The 16085-nt window shown below is 36.4% G+C and overlaps 1 protein-coding gene across 2 annotated transcripts in view; it reads left to right on the forward strand.

Moving 5' to 3' along the window:
• TAFA1 (TAFA chemokine like family member 1) overlaps positions 1-16085 on the forward strand; it is a 558841-nt gene that overhangs the window by 194589 nt on the left and 348167 nt on the right. The window lies entirely within an intron of this gene.

The raw sequence follows: 16085 nt of genomic DNA on the forward strand, positions 1-16085 counted from the left end.
TGCCATCTGCAAATTGTGACAATTTTACTCATTCCTTTCTGATTTTGATGCTCTATACTTATTTTTATTTGCTAATTGCTGTGGTTAGAATTTTAATACTATGTGTATGTTCAGTAAAAGTGGTGAGAGTGGGAATCCTTGTCTTGTTCCTGATCATAGTGGAAATACTTTCAATGTTTTGCCATTGAGTATGATGTTAGCTGTGGGTTTATCATACATAGCCTTTATTATGTTAAGGTACATTCCCTCTATACCCACTTTGTTGAGAGTTTTTACCATAAATAGATGTTAGATTCTGTAAAATGCTTTTCCTGAAACTACTGAGATGATCATATTATTTTTATCCTTCATTTTGTGAATGTGGTGTATCACATTGTTTGACTTGCAGATATGGAACCATCCTTGCATCCCACTAGATCATGAGATATGATTCTTTCATTATATTGTTGAATTTGGTTTTCTAATATTTTGTTAAAGATTTTTGCATCTATGTTTATCAGGATTGGGTAGGTCTGTGACTTGCTTTTTTCTTTTTGTGGTATCCTTGTCTGGTTTTAGTATAAGGGTAAGGCTAGCCTTATAAAATGAGTTTGAAAGGTTTCCCTCCTCTTTAATATTTAAGAAGAGTTTGAGAAATATAGGTATTACATTTTCTTTGAATATTTGGTAGAATTCACCAGTGAAGCCATCTGGTCCTGGACTTTTGTTTGCTGGGAAGTTTTTGATTACTGATTTAATCTCCTTACTAATAATTGGTCTATTCAGATTTTTTATTTCTTCATGATTTAGTCTTGGAAGACTGTGTTTCTGTGTTTCTATTTCATTATTGATATTGTTAATTTGAGCCCTCTCTTTATCTTGGTGAGTCTAGCTAAAGGTTTGTTAATTTTTTTTCATCTTATAAAAGAACTAGCTCTTAGTTTCATTGATCTTTTCTATTGTCCATTACACACACACACACACACACACACACACACACACACATAACTTCTGTTCTGATGTTTATTATTTATTTCTTTCCACTGACTTTGGGCTTTGTTTGCTTTTATTTGTCTAGTTCCTTTAGGTGTAATGTTAGATAATTTGAGATTTTTCTTGTTTCTTGAGTTAGGCTTGTATTGCTATGAACATCCCTCTTACAACTGCTTTTGCTTCATCCCATGGATTTTGAATGTACCTACTGTAGGTTTTTGCTTTGTGGTTACCATAAGGCTTACATATATCAGCCTACATATATTTCAGTCTATTTAAAGTTGGTAGCAAATTGTTTCAACATCTTCTAGAATGCCACATTTTTACTGTCCCCCTTCCATGTTTTGTTTTTGATTTCATATATCTTTATTCTCTGTATACCTTTACTAATTGTTGTAGTTATACTTATTATTATTTTTTTTTACTATTTTTATCTTTTAAACAATAGAAGGTCACTTTTTAAATTAACAAAACTTTTTTGAAAGTGATTATTTTTTAAGGTATATAAATGTCTAATCACTATATTGTACATCTCGAAATAATAAAATATTGTATGTGAATGGTAAGTAAAAAATAAATTTAAAAATAATTTTAATAAAAAAGTGAACTAAACTGAAATAAAATTAGTTTGTTAAATTATACATCAATGTTTTTGCCATCAGAAGATGCTCTAGCCTGCTCTTAGTCTAAAAGGGAAGTGAGCAAGTGTTAAAAGGAGATAAAGCTCTCCTGATGCCAAAATGACACTTTTTCCTTGGGAAAAATGCTGAAAATCAAAGAACTTTCCCATTATGCAACTCATAGATATCTAGTGCTTAGTCATCTACCACCCCCATGGAATACTATTTAGTATCATCTTGAGGGTCTTTTATAATACATTTTTCACTGTTTGGGAATAATTATTATAAATCATAATGGTTTTTAATTTTGTCCTAAGAGCAATTACAAACTGTTGGAGAGTTTTGAAACAATTTATGGTATGCTTCCCTAACTCTTTCACAGAAGTACCCAGACCAGCCTGAAGCCAATGCAACAAGCTGAAAATCTCTTTGGGTTCTCATTCTCTGTTTTCAACAACCAACTATGATTTTTGTGTTCTAAAGCACAATGCAGCCACCTATCATTATAATAATAGTAGCTTATTGAGTAAAACCTGTTTCACTGGGATGTGAGAGCAAAAATTACAATTTTTCCTTTTGCCATTGTACCCCTTAGTACTTGAACAGGGACAGGCACAAAGTAGCTGTACAATAAATATATCCTAAAAGTAAACAAACTCATTGTGTTTATAATGTGGCTTTTAGTGGCCTCTAACACATGCATTTTCAGGTTTGAAAATCATAGATTTAATGTATTCAATTCTCTCTTGTACTGAAGAAATATATGCTTTTGATTCCAATAGAATGATATTTCTGTATTTTAAATATGCTTGTAAGAAGTCTTTGGTGGCATCCATTACTAAGGAAGGAGGACTACATTTTCATCACTCAGTTTAACCTAAACACCCATCTTTTGTCTTGTTGACATGTTGGACTCTGAATCAAATTTATATTGCTGAGGAGAATCATTGTCTAATCCCCACCTGGAGCTGGAACTCACTGTTGATTCTTTTGCAGGTGTATTTACCTCTCTATTTACTTCATCCAGGCATTCAGCCTGCCTGGGTTATTTCCTTTTCTGTTTTCTTCCTCACCTCTCCCTCCCTTCCTCCTTCCCCTTTTCCCTGCTTCCCTCCCTGCCTCCCATTCATTCATTCACTCAGTCATTCATTTCCTTATTTAGTCATTCAAACATTAATGTGTGCCAGACTCTTTACTAAATGTCAGCATTGCTTTTGGCTGCCAAGGAAGCTCAAACTTTTAGGAATGGCATGTTAATTTCTCACCTTGCTAGGAGTTGGCCCCTTCAGAACTCACCTGTAGACCTAGCTCATAAAATGTGCTCCTAAAAATCATCTGTCTTCCTTTCCTCCATGGGTAATTAACAGATTTTTGAAAACATGTAAAATTTGTATAGACAATGAGTAAGGCCAGTTTCCTAGATAGTCTTCCCATCTTTATGTCTGTACTCTCTGTTTTGAGCCAAACTTTCATGGAAATTAAGAGCATCTTTACAATAAGGAGGCCCTGAGGCACAGGTTAAATTTATTTTGCCTATCATTACTTGGTGAAGATGAAGACTCAAACATGAGTGTTGTCTCTTTGTCTACTCCCCACATAATTTGGCATATTTTCTGTGTGAGCAGTCTCTCAACTCATCTTTAAAATTTTTATTCATGGAAGTAAAACACACTAAGAGAGAAGTGTACAAATCATAAATGTATAGATAAATGAGTTACCCCAAAGTGAACACACACAGGTCAAGAAACAAAACAACATCAGTGACTCAAAAGCCTTTGTCCTTTCTCTTCTAATCACTACACTCGTGGCCAAAGGTATTATCCTAACTTTTAACCCTACGGATCATCTTAGTCTACTTTTGAAATTTACAGATAGGCTGACACACTGTGGCTCCATTCATCAACACTATGTTTGTGAAATTGATTATGTTGGGTGATATAATCTATGATTGCAGGAAATGATTATATGACAGTCTTTAGAAATCCTCTGTAATATTCAATTTCAGTTTTGGGCTATTATAAATAACAATCCCATGAACTTTATTGCATGTGTTTTGGGAACATACTGTATTCCTACTAGGTACATACTTAGGAGTGGGATTTGGGTCATTATGCACAAAGCATTTATTTAACTTTAGTAGAAAATGTCAAGCAGTTTTCCGATGTGTTATGCAAGTATATATTTATACTACGGAGCAGTATAGGATAACTCTCTTGGCTCTACACTCTTGCCAGCACTTGTTTCTGTCAAGTGTCTTTTTGATTATTGCCATTTTAGTGAGTATTGCTATTTGGCTTTACTTTGCATTTTGTTAATGCATTTTGTTCATGTAGTTTTTGGCCATTGGGATATTCTGTTTTGTGAAGTTTATGTTTAAATTTCGTGCCCATTTTCTACTGGATTGTGTAGCTTTGTCTTATGGATTTGTAGAAGTTTTTGTTTGTTTTGTTTGTTTGTGTTTTTTAAAATATATTATGGATATAATACCTTTGTTATCTGTTTGGCATATTCTATTCTGTTGATTTCCTTTTCATTATTTGCTTGTTTTCTTGCTTTTAAAATGAACAGAAGTTTTGGGCAGTATTTCATATTTTCTTATGGCCAATTAATATTCCATTGTATGTATGTACCACATCTTTATCCAATCCAATCATCTATTGAAGTACATTTTGTTGGTTTCCATGTCTTGGCCACCAGGAATAATGCTGCGATGAACATAGGGTTACATATATCTTTACAGCAACATGGATGGATCTTGAGATTATCATGCTAAGCTAAATAAGTCAGACAAAAAAATTTGAGAACCATATGATTTCACTCATATGTGGGATATAAAACTGAAAACAACAAACAAACAAGACAAACAAACAAACAAAAACTCATAGACACAGACAACAGTTTAGTGGTTACCAGAGGGGAGGAGGGTTAGCAGAAGAGAGTCCAGGGGGTCAGATATATGGTGATGGAAAGAGGACTGTCTCTGGGTGGTGAACACACAATGTGATATGAAGATGATATATTATAGAAATGTGCACTTGAAACCTATATAATTGTACTAACCAATGTCACTCCAGTACACTTAATAAAGATAAAAAATAAATAAAATGAACAGAAGTTTTAAATTTTAATGCAGTCAAATTTCTAAGTACTTTTTGCAAACTGTTTAGGAAATCCTGAATTAGGAAACCCTAATTCTATACTGCCTAACTTTCTTAGACCTTGTCAAGAGTAAGTTTGCAATGTTGATTCTCCACCTCACTAGCTAGTTAATTATTTTATAGTAATTTGGCTATAATAAAATATTTTAAAATGGATTATTTTCCCTTTCAACCTATTCTGCATTTTAAAGTTCTTTCCTGTTTTTGAGCAATCTCTGTAAATATTTTTCTACATAATCATTTGAAACTAGTATGTCTTATATCTGTGCTAATATTTATAAATGCAACCCTGGCACTTGCAATGCAGTCTTTGTGTTTCCACAAAGTATTGAGTGGTTTACAGAGAAACAACAGTAGGTTTTCTTAACTCAGAATTCCATGCTTTTTTTTTTTTTTTTTTTTGCACTGAAGACAGAACCATGATGGATAGAGAAAGGATGGCATTTTAACAATGGCTACTATTTTATGTGATGCTTCTTTCGGTTAATTTTTATTATAGTGATTTTGGTCAAATATATTCTTTGTGGCCTGCACTTTCTATTTCTTTAAGATGTGGTACAGGTATAGGCTACAAGATGAGAAAGTTTTATGACAATGATCAGGTCTTCATAGTTCCAGGTTGTAGTCATTAGTTTTAGATAGTCAGATTCTCAAGTTGGGGTTTGTTGTTAAGTGATTATGTTCTCAGGGACTGGTTTTCTCCAAATAAAACCCTTGGAGAATGATCTAAAATCTTGGAATGCAAATTCATAGAATGGAAGTTCTATGAAGGTGGGGTCTCTGTCAAGTCTCATCATATTCACAATGGCTAGGCACATGGTAGGTGCTCAATAAAAGTTAGCTCAATGATAGAAAGAAATAATGATGCACTAGACACAATCACTAGCACTGTCTGTGCCATCCTTTTCTCTTTCAATCCAGCATACTCACCCATATGCTGCTGTTATCTGGCAAAAGCAACATAACCCCAGAGAGCAACTTTTGTTTTAAATGTTGCTTTATACTGATCTTTGATAACATTCAATCCTGCCCTTGTTCTTATTGTCTGTTTCATAAATTCCTGGCTCTTTACTACCCATTTAAATAGCAGCTCTGTGTTGGCAACCCATTTCAGTTACCCTATTGCATATGTCAAATATAGCTGCCTACACAAAGTTCTACCCAACACCCTGATTTAATGGCCTCAGTAGGAGCTTCCCACTTCTAGCACTGGCCCTTTAGAAGTTCACAGACTGAGCCAACAAAAGGTATTCTTTTAATCGGAAGTAAGATAAGAATTATAGGGTGTATGTTCTATATTCAAATAAAATAGCCTGAATCAGGGCTTGTGACGCTCATTCAAATTATTTAATCTTTCTTAGCCTCAGTTTCTTCAACTCTAAAATGAGGGTAATAATTATACTTCCCTTATAGGGTTACCTTGAATATGAAATAATTTGGGATGAGGGCCTGACACCAAGGGAGCTGCTATAAATATTGTACTTGTCACTTCTGTAATTCTGATTGGCACCCCTGGAGTTATTAGTCATCTGTATCAGGAAATTTCTCCTGGTGTGTGAATGAACTTCGAAAATCCAGTTATCAAGAAGAAGGTTGCTTGGTGAGGATAAATTGGAACAAAGGAAGATGGAGAACATCATAGATATTTATATTACGCTACAGTGGGTAAATGAATTGTCTTTCTCCACTTGAAGGAGATTCTGTCAAAGAACTGATATTAGTCATTTAGAATCAGCCTGCTCTCTCCTTTGAATGATGTCAGAAAGAGATACTAATGAGTTCTAACATTTTTTCTTTCTTTTTTTCCCCCTCAGTGTTCATTGTCAGTCATCAAAAGATTCTTTTATGGCAATGTTACCCCATAGTGAAAGAAATGATTAATTAGATCACAGCATATCTAGCATTCACTATGTTACAGCCTGACAGAAATTCTGATATGCAAAGGCTGGCTACACTTTTGGATAAGCTTTAGGTGATACCAGCATATCATTGGGAAAACATTTCCAAATATCTCCTAAAAATGCTTCTACTCATTTATTTGAAATTGATTTTCATGAGTTTCGTTTTCTGAAGATGAAATATTGATGTGAGAAAGTATGTTTTTAAAGTCTTTCACCCGATTGCTCTGTGTTTCTCAAAATATATTCTTCAGACCACTTGCCTCAGGGTCTTTGGGATGTGGGTAAAATGTGTGAATCCTAGGCTGTGCCCTAGTTTTCCTGTTTTTACTGTACATTAGTGGGAGCATCTACACTTTTAGCAGACAGACATCCATGTGATTCTGTTGCACATTAAATTTGATGAACTACAGCTTTTACTCCTGTCTATAGTGAATACATGTATATGTATTGGGAGGAGTTTGTGAGAGCAGAATGGGAAATTTACCACTGTGCCGTTAATCTTTTTCTTAATATATCTTTATGAACCAGAAAAATTAAAAACAAATTATTTATTCCTAATTTAATATATAGCTGGTTCTTCCTCAAACACAGTAATACGAACTTCCAATGAGACCATAGCACGAGTGAAATGAAGTACCTGTCCCAAGATGCAATTTTAACAAATATCTTTCACCTCACATTAATGTCCTAGTAGTTTCAGGTACTGCCTATATTGTAGTACTCATATTTTAGGAAAACTTAAAAACTTAAAACCTCATCTGCATAGCTGGTTGAATTCAGAGATTTGGAGTCAGCTAGTCTGGGGTGGGGACTTCAAACATGCCCTAAAGGAAGTCCCATGTGAACCGTCCTTAAATCACACACAAAGAAAGGGGGAGTGAATGCTGTTTTATAATGAGTCTATGGTGTGTCCATCTTGTTTTTGTTTTGTTTTGTTCTGTTTTTCTCTTTTAAAAATCAGTGGCAAACACAATGTAATGATTTTTATCTGTATGGGTATGTTCTCTTCTAATATCCCTCCTGTAGAACCCCCAACAACAAGGCGAAGAGATGAGATGTTCTCAGTGTAACATGTATCACTAGTTTAGAGTTTGAAAACATTTTCCACAGGACACATAAGACTATCATCATGGAAGAATTTATTAAGCCTGTTTAAGCAGAAGAAAAGCAGACTAGAGTTAAAGTGAATCATCTTAACAGGTTAATTGAACTTGTGCTTTCACTAAAGATGCTAAATTAAAGTTGTATCCAATTATTTTTGCCTTTCTTTGTGTCTCTGTTTTAGTGTAGTTACCTGTAGAACTGATGGAGTAAAATATCCGAGGAAATGTTTATGAACAGGTCAAGTTCCATACTAGAACTTCACTCATCAGCTCAGCCTAGATCTATACTTGCCACATAATTTTTTTATTATAACAAAGACAGTGTAATTATTTATTGAGTGTCTACTATGTGCCATAGTCAGGGGCTATAAGAAAGTAAGTGACACAGCTTCTGTTCTCATGGCGATCACTACAATCAAAAGTAAACAGTGTCTTTTAGTTATAAGATGAATAAGTTCTGAGCATCAAAAGTACATCATGGTGACTATAGTTAATAATACTGTATTGTACACTATAAAATTTGCTCAGAGAATGTATCTTAAACATCCCTATTTAAAAAAAAAGATAACTATTTTAGGTACTTCCACATCATTCAAACACATTACTTTTGTATTAAAAAAAAGAAGGGGATTAAATATCAAGTTAAAGAAATAGTAGTAAAGAATTGTGCTCTAGTTTCAACATTTCAACCAAAACTGTCAAGAAAGGGACCACCAAGTTTAATAGAATTTACAGAAGGAAAACTTGTCTAAAACAGCTACCTTTGAAACTTAAACAAAAACCAGAGAACAAAAGCCAGAATCTGTCTTCCTCCAATGAACCTCTCTCCTGGGCACGTGTTGATGTTCAATAACTGCCAGCCGTCAGGATCGGGGACTTAGGCTGAGTTTTATTTGTTGAGTCTGCTGTATACTTGGGAGTGTGTCTTTCATTATCATTTTGAAGACATTTTTTCCCCAGGCAAAAACATCTCTGAAATGATTATGTGAGTCAATAGGAAAATAGGATTTTATTTACAGAAATTCTATTTTTACTCAAGGTGCTCAGGTTACCTAGGCTTTAAAATTGGGTTGCAAAAAATGAACAGGTCTCCTCTGTATCTATTAATATTACACATGGTGTCTGTGTTAGGCAGGTTTCTGCAGCTCTAATGCTGTTTAACAAGCAACCCTCAAATCCCAGTTTCTAACAATCATAAACATTGATTTACAGGTTTACAGTTCAGTTGTGGTTCAGCTGGACTTAGCTGAATTTGGCTAGGTTAGACTGTGTTTCAGGCTTTGTGTCAAGTTTAGGCCTGTTTCAGTGTCTTCATTCTAATAATCAGGCTGAAAGATTAATACCTATCTGGAGTATGCTCTTAAAGACTGGTGGGATTTTGCAATGCCTCTTAAAAACATGACTTGGAACTGGCACAGTGTCACTTCTGCCCACTGCTTACAGAAAGTAAAGTGGTCAAGCTCAGTCAATAGCAGGGATGCATTCTCTGCCTTCAGTAAAGGGAGTCACTCCTGAGTCACATGACAAGGTGTGTACAATTCTTTTACAGAGAGAAAGTTAGGCATTGGGAACAATCACCCAGGCTACCTTGGTGGCTTAAAGTATCATTAAATGGAAGTCTCTATTTTCTTTTCCACTTAGATTATCCCAGTGTACAAATTGGAACTCTCTAATCACCATGAAAAAAAATTTAAAAGATTTGACTCACCGGAGAATTATCTTTATAGATATGATAATGGAAAATCAGATGACAACTGATTAAACAACAAATGTTGTGCTGTCATTATCAAAGATATACTACACTCAACAATTTTAACTATGATTGATCAACGAGTGTGATTTTTTTCTTTTTTTTCCTTTTTTTTTTTTTTTGCCACATAATATCCACTTAAGAAAAAAAATGTTCTTTCAGGGATAAAGAATATTTGTATGCAGTAAATCAGTTTGAAATGTAAAATCAGAAATGAATTATTTCAGAAATGATATAACATCAGGAGCCTATTTCAAGTAACTGGCTTGTCATTTTAAACTAATAACCTTTTTTAAAAAAAGGTCTTTTTACCAGAATTGAGGTTGAGTTAGGCTTCCCACAGTAATAAACAAAGTCAAGAGTATCATTTGTGAATGAGCAAACATGGGTAGACTCTAGCAGTACTCAATAAATTTACTCTTCAGATTCTTTTTAAGAGAGTGATAACACTTTTAAAAATGGTGATGGGATGATAAGGACTAAGAGTGACTTTATAGGTTAGCTGAGCTTACAAAACCGAATGAATTAAATTTTGTTGGGTGTCATCCATGTGTCTCATGTAACTAGACATTCTTTTATTGCATTTTGTACATATAGTTTTTTTTTACCAACAGTGACCCCAGTTTTGCCCAGAGGTTTCAATTGTGATTTATAATTTAGCTTGCAAATTGGGAAGTCAGAATGGTGGAGTGGGTAGGATTCAGACTTGGGAGACCTTTGTTAAATTTTATAATTCTCTGTGCCTCCTGTTTTCAGTGGGGATAATGATAGTTCCTGGAGTTCTGGAGTATTAGGAGAATTAACAGAATGAATACTTAGAACACACTTAGGAAATTTTATAACACATAGTATTTCATAATAAATAAGTGCTTGTTAAATCATAGGTCTTATAAGTAAAAGATGCAGATGGATCCTGAGTGGGAGACTTGGTTCTGCCCTTTACTTGCTAGAGTGGATTGAAGTGTGTCCCCCAGACAAATATGTTTATGTCCTAACCCCTGGTACCTGTGAATGACATCTTATTTGGATATAGGGTTTTTTAGATGTTATCAAGTTAAGATGCGGTCATACTGGATTAGGGGTGGGGCCTAAATCCAATGGCTCAAAGGGGACTGGTGTTCTTGTAGGAGAGGAAATTTTGGAATTAGACAGAAATACGCACACATGTGGAAGTAGGCCATGTGAAGATGTTGGCAGAAACTGGAGTGATGTAGCTATAAGCCAAGGAATGCTGAGCATTGCTGGTAACCACCAAAAGATATGAAGAGGCAAGAAAGGGTTCATGCCTACATCCTTCAGAGGGAGGATGGTTCTACCAACAACTTAATTTTAGACTTATAGCCTCTATACCTGTGAGAGAATAAATTTGTTGTTACAAGCCAACCAGTTTGTGGTAACAGCAATCCTAGGAAATTAATATGTTAGCTGTGAAACTTGGGACAAAGTCCTTCAATGTTTGAAACCTTAGTTTCCTTCCCTTTAAAATGACAGTGACACAAGTAGCTGTCCCATAGGGTGTGAGGTTTTGTATTTAAAGTGACTCACATAGAGACTTGCGTAGAAGAGGTATTCATTACAGGAGGGGCTTTGCCATAATCATTGTCATCAATGTCATCACCATCATCAAGAGTGGTAGTGACTTGAGGAGGCTTCTGGTCAAGATGGTGGAGTAGGTAAATGTGCTCTCCTCCTCTGACAACCACATCCAAATTACAACTGAACTACAGAACAACCATGATTGAAAAGCACCTGAAATCTACCTGAACAGAAGTCCTGTTACTAATAATATACAGAAGAGGCCAGGTTGAAACTGGTAGAAGTGACAGCCGTGGAAAAGGCTGATCCAACACCCATGTGTGGCAGGTAAAAATTGAGAGAGGTATCTCAGTTGCAGAGGTTGCCACTAAGGAGAGAGGTTTCCCAGATCCACACCAGACTCCCCAGCCCAGGGTTCCAGTACTCGGAAGAGAAGTACCTAGGCTGTGTTTCCCTGAAAATAAGACCTAGCCAGACAATCAGCTCTAATGCATCATTTGGAGCAAAAATTAATGTAAGACCCGGTCTTATTTTAATATAATATAAGACTGATTATAATATAATACCGAGTCTTATATTAATTTTTGCTCCAAAAGACACATTAGAACTGATTGTCCGGCTAGGTCTTATTTTCGGGGAAATATGGCAACTTCTAGCTGTAAAAAGCAGTTGAGATTGTGGCTAAGTAAGACAGAGGGCTACTGGAGTTCCAGGCTTTCTCTTAAAGGACTCACTCACAGACTTGCTTGCTGACAGACTCACTCGCTCTGAGCACCAGCACTGGGGCAGCAGCTTGAAAGGCACCAAGGGCATAGGGAGAGGAACTGAGTTGTCTAGTTTCAGGCTGAGGGCTGGAGGGGCCACTTTCTCCCAGACAGAAGTACTGGCAGAAGCCTTTGCTCTTTTATTGAGCTCTACTCCCACCAAGCATGCAGATTTAGGCAGGTACAGTATCTGAGTCTCCATCCACCTGGCTAACACACTTCTCCAGCCCTAGCAATTCCCTAGACCTTGCCCCACCCGACTTGTGGCCCCACCCAAGCTACTTCCAGTGGCTTTTCCATACAAATGGAATGTCTTAGTTGATGCTGTAGAATTTCCTAAAATCTTTCAAAGGTTTACAAACCTCAAATAAAAAGCATCTGACCTTGACATGTCCCATACTTCTTGTTAAGTACCTGCAAGCCTAGCACTAGCAGCAGCCATCTTTGGTTTATAACTTAGCTTCTCCCAGGCATCTCCAAGGCCAGCACAAGTGGCAACCACCTGCAGATCACCATGTAGCACATACCAAATGGTTCCAGGCAGGGCACAGGCAGTGGCTGAACTTGGCCTGAAACAGAGTCTCTCCCAAGAGATCCCAGAAACAGCATATCCAGTGACCAGCTTCAGATCACAACAGAGCACCACCCAAATAACTCCAAAATAACATACCCAAAAAGCAGACTCAACAGGCACAGAGCCCGAATAAAGTGATTCCTGCTTTGTAGGGTCAGCTCCTGCATAGCAGCTCCTCCACTGTTGTCCTCAAAACCAGTCAGCCTCTGAGTCAGCTCATCCCAGTGACATGCCAACAGCAATCAAAGCTGAACAACAACGGAAGGGCACACACAACCCACACAAGTGACACACCTGGAGCACCCAGCTCTCATGATAAGGGAGACTGTGCCACTGGGCCCCACAGGACAACTACTACATAAGACCACTCTACCAAGACAGGGAGATATAACAGCCTTACATAGAAACAAACATAGGATGGCAACCAAAATGGGGAGACAAAGAAATATTTGGCAAATGGAAGAAAAGGACAAAGCTAAAACAAAAACAAAGCAACAACAACAACAAAAAACACACTAAAAACAAATGGAAACTAGCATTCTACCAAGTGCAGAGTTCCAAACACTGGTTATAAGGATCTCAGTGAGAACTTCAAAGAGATAGGAACATAAAAATGGAGATAGAAAACATAAAAAAGAACCAGTCAGAAATGAAGAATACAATAATTAAAATGAAGAATACATTAGAGGGAATCAACAATAAATTAGATGAAGCAGAGGATCAAATATAAGGTAGCAGAAAACACCCAATCAGAACAGCAGAAAGAAAAAAGAATTTTAAAAATGAGGATAGTTTAAGGGGCCTCTGGACAACATCAAGCATATCAATATTCATATCATTGGGGTTCCAGAAGGAGAGGAGAGAGACCCATGAATTGAAAACCTATTTGAAGAAATTATGATGGAAAACTTTCCTAACCTGGCAAAAGAAATAGGCATACAAGCCCAGGAAGTGCAGAGAGTCCTAAATAAAATGAACCCAAACAGGCCCATACAAAGACACATCAAAATTAAAATTCCAAAAGTTAAAGACAAGGAAAGAATCTTAAAAACAGCAAGAGAAAAGCAGTTTGTTACTTACAAGGAAACTCTCATAAGTCTGTCAGCTGATTGATCAAAAGAAACTTTGTAGGCCGGAAGGGATTGGCACAAAATATTCAAAGTGATGAAGCGAGGACCTACAACCAAGATTACACTATCCAGTAAAGCTATCATTTAGAGTTGAAGGGCAGATAAAGAGTTCCCCAGACAAGAAAAAGTTAAAGGAGTTCATCATCATTAAACCAGTATTACAGGAAGGGACTATAAGAAGAAAGAGAAGGAGAAGAAAATATTTAAAATATCAAAAATAAAATGTCAATAACTACATATCTATCAACAGTTACTTTAAATGTAAGTGGATTAAATACTGCAATCAAAAGACATTGGTGGCTGAAAACAGCCACCAGACATTGGTGATAAGGGTCTTGTTTCCTTATCACCAGACATTGGTGATAAGGAAACAAGACCCTTATATATCCTGTTTACAAGAGACTCACTTCACATTGAAAGACATATATAGACTGAAAATAAAGGGATGGAAAAATATATTTCATAAAAATGGAAATGAAAAACAAAAACAACAGAAAAACATCTGGGTAACAATACCTGTACCAGACAAAATAGACTTAAAACAAAGTCTCTAACAAGAGACAAAGAAGGACCCAGTAATCCCACTTCCGGCTATTTATCCAAAGAAATACAAAACACTACTTTAAGGGGACGTGTGCATCTGTATGTTCATTGCAGCATTGTTTACAATGGACAAGATGTGGAGGCAGCTTAAGTGTCCATCGATGGATGAATGGATAAAGAAGAGGTGGTACATATATACAATGGAATATTAGCCATAAAAAAAGAATGAAATATTGCCATCTGCAACAATATGGATGAATCTAGAGCAGGGGTGTCCAAACCTTTTTCAACGGTTTTCACCAAGGGCCATATGCGGTAAAATACACAAACAGCTGGGCCACTCACTCAAGGTGAAGCACGTATTGCCTCACCTGGTTTATTTAAGTAAACTAAATATATTTTTGAAATTTGCTGCGGGCCAATAAAAAAATGGATCGCGGGCCGCAGTTGGCCCATGGGCCACAGTTTGGACACCCCTGCTTTAAAGGGTATTATGCCAAGTGGAGTGAGACAGAAAAAGACAGATGCAATGTAATTTCACTTATATGTGGAGTCTAAAGAACAAAATAAATGAACAAACAAAACAGAAACAAACTGATAGACACAGAGAACATTTTGATGGTTCCAAGATGGGAGGGGTGTTTAGGGAGGGGTGAAAAAGGGACAGGATTTAGAAGTACAAATTGGTAGTTAGGGGAATATATTGGTAGTTACAAAATATAGCATAGAGGATATAGTCAATAATAGAATGATAACAATGTATAGTGTCAGGTGGGAGCAAAATTTATCAGGATGATCACTTGGTAAATTATATAAATGTTTATTATGTTGTACACCTTGAACTAATAAAATATTCTAATTGAAAATTTTAAAAAAATGTTTAGGTGGCGGTTGTCTTCTGCCAGTATTTTTTTGATAACAGTCAGTCTTTATGTACAGCCATACAATTTCCTATAGTCCTGATTAAATTGGATGTGTTCTCTGTATGCTAATTTATGTTTGGGGCCTCGTGTGCTTCTTCTGTTCTCTAGATGGCAGAAGAGTGTCAATGTCTATTTGAACTGGTTGGGACTATAGCCCCAAATGGCCTAAAGCATTTGGAAATGTTCTTTCAAGCTTCTACTTAATTTGGGTTTACCCTGTGATGTATGTGCATCACAGAGCTGATGTTTTGGGGAAAAATGATCCTCCAACAAGAACAGGGTGAAAGTTGGTAAGAGTCGGAGACCTGGTTCTGCCCTTCGCATCAGTTTGTGAGCAGCGCCTGCAAAGCCTAGACATTCCTCTGTTTTACATAACTTGTTCCTTTTTCTCTAAGGGGGTAAAATGATAATAATATTCTCATGTGAATAGAGAATTTGTGTTTAGTTCATTGTTCTGCATTGCTGTCCTCCTGAAACCATTACCTAATTGTCTCAGCCTCCATGGAAACTCTCATCAGACCCTAATTCTCAAGCTACTCTGCACTGCTTTTAAAACTACCATATTGTATTAGAATAGCTTTCCTGTATGTCTGCTTTTCTCTCTCTACAGTGAACACCTGAGGGGCTTATATCTTCCTTATCTTTATTTCCCCTAGTGCCTGGAACATGGTGGGTGCTTGACACATGTTCAAATGAATGAATGAATGTAGCAGTCAATCAATCTGTATGTAAATCAATCAGTCTGTTTGGATGATACTTATGTAAGGTCTCTATTTGTAGTGACTCATCTGTTTCCTAATGTATAGTCACCACTCTTTTAGCTGAGGAAATGCAGTTCAAATTAGTTGAAGGAAAAGAAAAGGGAGGTTTATTACCTCAAATATTTTCAACGACCAGGAGTATAGTTGCATATGGGGAGAAAAACAATTGTGTCTTTTATTTCTTCTTGTATGTCTGTTTTCCTGTGATACATTTCATTTGTGATTGGAACCAGGAGCTCAGATTGCTGTTGTCAACGTGTCATGTCTCTGCCCATCTTATAGACTGGCTTTCTCAGCCTGGTGGCAACATAGCCAACATTGGTCTCTGTAGAGTGACTATGCCACATAAC

The sequence above is a fragment of the Rhinolophus sinicus genome, linkage group LG10 (genome assembly GCF_036562045.2).
Source record: "Rhinolophus sinicus isolate RSC01 linkage group LG10, ASM3656204v1, whole genome shotgun sequence".
In the NCBI taxonomy this organism is placed as follows: Eukaryota; Metazoa; Chordata; class Mammalia; order Chiroptera; family Rhinolophidae; genus Rhinolophus; species Rhinolophus sinicus.